The sequence below is a fragment of the Lepeophtheirus salmonis genome, chromosome 11, assembly GCF_016086655.4.
Source record: "Lepeophtheirus salmonis chromosome 11, UVic_Lsal_1.4, whole genome shotgun sequence".
Classification (NCBI taxonomy): Eukaryota; Metazoa; Arthropoda; class Copepoda; order Siphonostomatoida; family Caligidae; genus Lepeophtheirus; species Lepeophtheirus salmonis.
Genome location: NC_052141.2, coordinates 6,859,325 through 6,867,833, shown reverse-complemented (window position 1 = coordinate 6,867,833; position 8,509 = coordinate 6,859,325).

The following is an 8,509-nucleotide window of genomic DNA, read 5'->3' as shown; positions in this document are numbered from 1 at the left end:
AGCTGCGCCGTGTGGGGTGGCTAAGGGATTGGGGTGCAGGGAGATGGAGAATTAAGGATACCTATCAGTCTACACATACATCTGGGCACATGTTTCGTATAAAGGGGATTCAGCTAAATATGTAAATTAGCGAACAGGGCCCTGGCATAGTAAAGTTTGGGAACCCCTTCTTAGGATATATTATAGTTAGTATATTATAGGGCCCTGACAAGTTTAGTAGGGGACCTGGATCCACAATCTACCCACCCTTTCCTTCATTTATTTACACCCTCTTGTCCCTCAAACCATTTTTTCCAGATCCATTAGAAGCCCTTACCTATTTGGAACTTAGATACAACCTTTATCCCACTGAGGACACAAAAAATCATCGGAAAACAGTGCAATTGTATAAAAAAAATCCAGAAGACTGACTTATTGATTAAAGAAATTTATTTTTTATGATATAGACTGTATTTTCTTTATTTATGCTTTATAAAAATATAAGTACAAGAAACGTGACTGATAAGCAATTTATTGCAGCCTTGGTTCGACTTTATCAGTTTTTGTTATAGTGGTTTAAGAACCGAACCCGCTTGAACCCGCTAGACGGATAAAAGCACAAAATTGGTTATTTGTTGATACTACCAAAAAACCTGAATTAGAGTGAAGAAGTTCTATCACAAAGTCGTCAATCTATGACATTTTTATTATTGCTTCTGTTATTTCCAATAATTCAATCAGTGCTATATCTACTTAATAGGCAGCAATACAAGGAATTTTCTGGGCTAGGAGTCCGAGATTTCATAAATATACTTGTACTACGTAGACTCCTATATATATTTCTTGCCTAATAATGAAAATGCGAATATTTATCATCAAAAATGGTTGTACTGTTTTTCAAATTATTCTCCCGCATGATTTATTCACTTTTGCATGCGCTGAAATCAATTATCGAAGCTCTTTTTCCACTTCGATTGAGAGACATCCAAAGCCTGCTTTTTAAACGCTTCAACAGCATCTAATGGCGACGAAAATCGTTAACCACGCATTTTTTTCTTGATGTGCGGGAATAAAAAGAAGTCATTGGGTGCCAAGTCAGGGCTGTACGGCGACTAACCCATCAATTCGACGTTTTGGTCTGTCAAAAAGGGACTGGTTTGAGCCGATGTGTGAGAGCTCGCATTGTCATGGTGAACAATGATTCGTCTTCTATTGTTTATTTTTCCAATTTCTCCGTAGACTTCAGGCAAACAAATTGTGATGTACCACTCAGAAATGACAGTCCTGCGATGTTCAAGTGGAACAGTTGCCACATGACCAGTTTTGTCGAAGAAACAAGCAACCATTTGCTTCGAAGTGCTTCTTCCACAAACAACTTGCGTTGGATTTGGCTCGTATCCGAAGACCCAGACGACCGATTGTTGTTTTTATTCGGGCTCATACGCATAAATCCATGATTTGTCACCTGTGACGATCTTATAAACGTCTTTTGAGGGAGCGTATTTTTTCACAATTCCTTTGTACCAATTTGTAGCGATTGTCAAATTGAGTGGAATCCAACGAGAACGATCCAGGTGTACATCAAATATCGAATATATGCTGGTGGAAGAAATAACCAAGGATGCCTCTATCCCACGGTATGTCACATGACGATTTTGCATTATCACTTCACGCACGGCATCAATGTTCTCTGGCACAACGGCAGCTTTCGGATAACCTTCACGCAATTTGTCTTCGAGCGAGTTTCGGGCACGATTAAATTCATTAAACGAGTGTTTCACAGTGCTATAGCATGGTGCTTCATCCCCATATAAAGATTTAAGTTAATCAATGCACTATAGTCGTTATAATCCACGTCGAAAGTTGTGAAAAATGATAGTACGAAAATATTCAGGACTTAATTCCATTTTTTTTTCACAAATTTTGATTTTTTCAAGTCACTGTAAACAGCACAAATGATGGTGGTAGGTTAAAATATTCTGGGTACAATTATGCTACAAAAATGTCAAACTTACCAAAGAAAGTGTGAAATTGCACCTGGCAACACTTAGTGTAGCCTACGCCAGAAATATATATAGCAGCCTACGTATTGATATCATCCAATGAAACCGACATAGAAAACACTTCTTCAAAAATCTTCCAGGGCCTTAGGAGCTTTCGAGCATTTCCATGTTTGAAAACACCCTTACTGTTCAGGATCTAAAACTATATTAATATTTTAATAGGTGAAGATTACTTTTTTTTTTGAGAGAGAGCATCAAAAATACACCTACCTCTGATGCCATGGCATATGAAATTTTATTATTTTGGTAGGTTACAAAGTCTGAAAAAGACAAAATTTGAAAGTTAAAAGGGCTAATGCGTTGTGTTCGGAGTGGTTCTTCCCATAAATAGTTCAATTATTAAAATCTATGAAGTACGGAGTTTATTATTATCATCTCACTCAAAGTATGTCCTTCTACATTATGGACTGTCGTAGTTTGAATCACGAAACCTACACTTTCTAGGATGAATATTGTACTAGGTTCAGTGACCGGGGAAAAAATGAGGGAAACACAAACATGACACACTTTTTTTAAGCGCCTACAAATTTCAAATTCTTATGGGTATGTGAAGCTTAAATGTATAAGTTTGTGATAGTTTGATTTCTAGACCTTTTGAAGGGATTACATATTCACCCATAATGTTGAATGATGTTTTTTTATACAAACATAATTTTTCTTTTCTGTATTTCTATTCATATATCTATTAATTTTAAATAAAAACCATACTGTTGAGAAAAAAGAAATCAATTTTCCAGCAAAATAGTGTATTAAAATCACTAAACCTGGATTATTATTATTTTTTTAAATGTAAGTATACACCACAAAGAAGGCATTATCAATTTGAATGAAGAATTCCCTATTATCAGATTTAAGGTTTTACTACGAGCATACTTTAAAGTATTGGCGATAAAATATACATTCACAAGAAAAATAAGGATATTAATAGCAATAGGGGTAAATATTATCCCAGTTTCCTAACAGAGGGTTAAAAAAGTGTTCCAAAATTAACTGAAGTAAATATTATAGTCGTTTAACACTTGTAATGAAACAAGTTGTGTTTATGGGGTTTCATTTTCATTCAGTTCTCTAATTAGGTTATAAACATGAGGTTTACTAACAGAGCTGTGACTCAAAATAAGTTTTTCAACTCTTGCCATATTTTTCTCTTATTTATTTTTAAGATCCCCGGAAATGCATTTAATATTTTTTCTTGTTAAATATTAGTGTAGAATATTTTGTGGAAGGAGAATATTTAGAATAAGAAAATGTAAAAAAAAAATCGATATATTTTGAAGTAGTTTATTTAAAAATAAACAAAATTTTATTTGCCAAGGTCATATTATCTATAAGAAAATATCGTATATATTACTTTCTATTGACCATATATATTTTTTAAAGATAACGAGGAACGAGGTAGTTAAAAAGACAAAAATCTGTCCTGTGTTTTTATATTAAGTATCATCTGCATATTTGCAAATATACAGCAAAGCTAAGCAAATAACAATATCTTTTTTTAATTGAAAAATGTACAGTTGTGGTACATCAAGATTAAAACAACATTGAACAAAAAAAAAGAGAGGAATACAGACAATACTTTGAAGTAAGTTTAAATAATAGTAGATGGCATTTCAAAACAAAATTTATAACCTATGGAATTGAAATAAAATAGTTAGACGTTGTATCATTCTATATGATTACCAACAACAATAAACTAGATATAAAGGCTGAACAGGCCTTTATCATATATTTTTTGTTGAAGTGGGACCTTTTCTCTCACAAAGAGGTGGTTCAAGGATCTCAAGGAGCTTGGGGGATGAGGGGGACAATCAAATCAACTTTTTTGGATAAGGCTTAAGTTAAAAAATGATTCCTAATTGTAAAGAAAACAATTGAAAATTGTTCGAACAGTTTTAGAAATAGCTCTACGACCCTAAAGTTTTGAAAAATTACATTTTTAAGGGAAAAAATCAGTATTTTCTTGAATACATCCTAAAGATTTATGGTCTAAACAAAGGTATCCTCAAGTTCTGAGAACATTTTTCATTCTGGTTATTGATAATGAAGAGGTAATCATGCTTGGAGATATGAACATAGTATTAGAACAAGATAAAAATACAAGAAATGACATTTATGAAAACAATTAAAAGGCCACCTTTTGCGTTAAAAAGAAATTTTCTTAAAAGATGATTCTGTAAATACGAGTCTGTTAGAGGAGTAGAGCATTTCATTAAAAATTCAATGTGTTATTGGTGATACATTATGCAAACTTCGAAAGGCTAAAGTTAAAACTGTTTCTCATGTTTTGAAACTATGTAGACTGCTCGAGAAAAGAGTACATGAAGCTAGGAATCAAGCTGGCTGAGGAAATATGGAAAAACATATTAGAATATATTGTAAAACAGATATCACAAAATATGGAACTCAAAGTCAGAAAAAACTTACACAAAATTTAACATAATGTAATAACGTTATCAACGTAAATATTTTATAATTATTTCATAAAAATAGTATATAGATATTGAAAACAACCTCAATTAAAATGGATTGAAATTTAGCTCCAAATCCTCCCATCCAACTATTTTACTGATAAATATGAAAATTCGAGGTAACATTTAATTGAAAAATATATACAAGTGTGAATCAACAATCAATTTTGAAAAAATCATTCCAGCTTGCTTTTGGGTTAACCGGCCATAAATATACGTGTGTATTGTATTATTATTCAACTTTGTCTAATTTAATTGCAATTTGCGAAACGTAAAAAGGATTAATAAAAGTAATTTGTTGATAGAAATGAACGATAATTCATTCAAGAATACAAATGTAATCCACACTAAAATTTATAGCTTGCTTTTATGTAGACAGCCACATATAATATATCCAATATTTTTTTTTTTTTTTCATGTATTTAAAGATAGAGGCCAGTATTTCATTGACGTATTCAAGTTCGTTATTGGCGTTTTATTCAAATTTGTGGGATAAGTTAAGATGGACAAAGCTTTTACGTATAGATTAAAACCTTTATTTTGTTTAAGGAACTTGAATTGGTCCCAATATGATCTTTCAATTATAGTCCATCACTTTCTCATTATTTTTATTGGAAAGATGCATTTTGGCTAATTTAAGTGCAAATTGCAACATATCCAATACTAATAATTTATTGAAATAAATTGATAATAGTTCAAGAAAACAGAATATGGGTCTACCGGTGCATTGGAATGGGCCCAACAATGTTGATTCTACCGATACCTAGGCATGCCTATTTATATACAATATTTAGAAAAATAAAATAGTTTCATGATTTTTTACATTGTATTTTTAAATTATAAAAATACGAAAATGACTTTTAAAATCTAAACAGAGCCTGACTTGATCTATAAAGCCTTTTAAAAAATCCTGTTTTAGAATATTTTTACAATTTAGAGCTCTATCACTTCATGAATGAACCTCTGGATGGACATAAAAGATTGATCGATAACATTACAGAATTTGAAAGATGTATGATAATTTTCAAATATAGATTAAAGTTTTTTGAATGCACAAATTTCAGGCTAGCTTAAAATAAAAGTTGATAACCCTGTAAATACCTATCTCAGTGTATTTGATGTGGCTCTCTAAGACTAACTTCTAAAGGGGTCATAATTATGGGAAAAAATAACCACATAATTTATGAAAAATCCTTAAAACCAGCATGAGGACTTTCAAGTCCTGCGCATTTGGCGTGAGATTCACCCAATTTTCCTTTCGAAAAAACAAAAAAACGACAGCTGAAAAGTTATCAATCAAAATTTGGGGTTCTCCAGTAAAAGCAAAAATGAATCATCTATTATCCTGGGGCAGAAGCAATGTTCGTTCTCCATATAGATAAAAAATATATCTTCACATATTTTTAGACGAAAAAGGGTATTTAAAATCCTTATTTCTTGGATACTTTTCCATTTCAGATAAATTGATTTAGATTCCTATTGATTATTCAACACGCCATGCGTACATTTGAATTATAAAATACATATTTCACAAAGACAAAAAGGTGCTAGGAAATGGCTATTAAATCCTGGTCATGCCTACCTTTTTCCATTGAAAGTGAAAGACTATTCAGTAGTTCAGTAGACTAAACAATAGGTTAAGTCAAAAGTTCTGAGCGTTTTTTGCAAGATTTTATAGTGAGCTATTTCATAATATTAATATATTGCATCAAAAATAACTTAAAGTATGTTTAAAGGTTACAGTTTTGTGAATGGTCAATCCTGTTATGTGTTACATCGATCTAAAATGGAAGGAAAAAAAAAGAGAAAATTCAAGCCATTCTTCTGTATCACTACGACCAAGATGAAAAGGTGGAGCAGCCGGCCAACTAAAAAATATGCTGTTTTTGAATCCAATACACTATTAAAAGGAAAAAAATCTGCCAAAATTTGAAGTCATTACGAAGAGGCGTTCCTGAGTAATTGATGTTTTCCTGAAGGACTATTTCCTAAATATGGTCTGATTCACATAAGGATCTGATAACTAATTTATGTTATATTTGGAGAAGTACATGTAGAAAAAAAATAAAAATTGTATTGTGTGATCCTCTTTTGATGTAAAATTTAAAAAAAAAACACCTATGGACACCCATAAATGAAGGCATTACCTTTAAGAGTTACTATTTGTGTTTCAGTGACCGTACACAACAAATAACGGTCCATATATAAAAACACCCCTATTTTTTTTTTTTTTTTTTATATATACTTAAAACTAACTAATTAATGGAAAGTTTGATGTTAGGAAATGTCTATTATATGCAAACTTAACAATTTTAGATCAGGTTAAAATCTACTCAAAATTTTCACTTCATGAGATAAAATCAAAGGTATGTCTGTAAGTTTAGGAGTAAAATCATCTACTTAAGGAAGAAAATATATGTTATTAATTACTGGTAAATGAATCACTTTATTGTATATTTAGAATGTATGTATATAACATTCAGAATTATTCAGATATTTATATGATTATCAGTTTTAAATTTACTTAATAAAAATGTACTATCAAATCAAGTTTCAGTAGTTAGTAACCACCAGTCAGTATAATTCAAGATTTATAAATGAATGTGTTTGAAGGAATTACATGGATAGCAAGTAGACGTGAAAGCTGTCCAGACTCCCAGGTTTTAATTGATTTTTCGTTTACATTATTTGGAGATGATAATGAGGATCACCGAGTCATTTTTACTCAGTGGGCAAAAACTGATAGATCTACACTCTCTAAAATGGTTTCAGATGTATTTTGCTTCATCGAGAAGGTTATTGAATCACTGCAGGAAGTCAGGCTTCACTTCTACAATTTTCAAAAGACAATCTAGTTACCTGAACCAATTGACAAGTAGATGCACATCAAATCTTTCTCGCTGAGTCTGCAGAGAATTATTATTTTGTTGTACAAGATAAAATTCAGAATATTCATTGGAATAGTTATATGTGTTCATTGCATCCAGTTGCCATCTACTTTAAGTCAGACAATGTTATTAATCATTTCTTCTATACGATTATTCCTGATGACAAGACTAATCATGTACTCTTTGTTTATCAAGTCATCGATGCCATCATGAAAGATTTGAATGTGAGGTGTCCTGTCATACAGTTCTTTGTATTTGTTTACTGATGGTTGTTGCAGGATACTACATAGATAGAAAGATAATTTAGAACCTTTGCTAATTTGAAAGGGAGTTTGGTATCAAATTTCTTTGCTATTTTTTATGGGAAATCCCCATGCAATGGGCTGGGTGATACTGTCAAACGCCTTACTGCTGCAGAAAGTTTAACCAGGCCATACAGCAACCAAATAATCTCTGGAGAAGAAATGTTTGAATTTGGTCAAGATAGATTTCCTAGTATTTTGCTTAAGTATGTACCTAGTATTGAAATGGAAATGGAAATGGAAATATGGCAAACTCTACATGCAGATCGTTACGACGGTCATTAATGATGCTGTTCCTGGAATAAGATGTTACCATCAGTTCATTCCAATAAGTGTTGATCAAATCAGTGGAAAACAATGTAGTAATCTTCACGATTTCAAAGTTACATTCTGGTTGGATGAAGGCACAACATCGAAGACATGGACATTGAAGTCAAGTTCTAAGACCCTATTCATTTCGTCATAAAGTTATGATGTATGCTTGATACTATTGGACTATATATATTAAACATCATCAAAGTTCCTGATACAAAGGGATGAGCTCGTAGCTACTTCATTTCGAAGAAAGACAATGGCAAAATCTTTGAAAAATGTAGTTTTATTTTATTCGAAGTTTTTGTATGTTCGTGCCTTTGGTGTTATGACAAACGACTTTTATCATATGTTACAACTTAAATATATAGTTTTAAACAAATTTAATTTCAAAAAAGTATAATTTTTGTTCAAAATCTTGTAGAAATTACTTTGAGTTTATCTCATGAATGAAAATTTTGAGTCAATTTAAACCTGATATAATGTTATTAATTTTG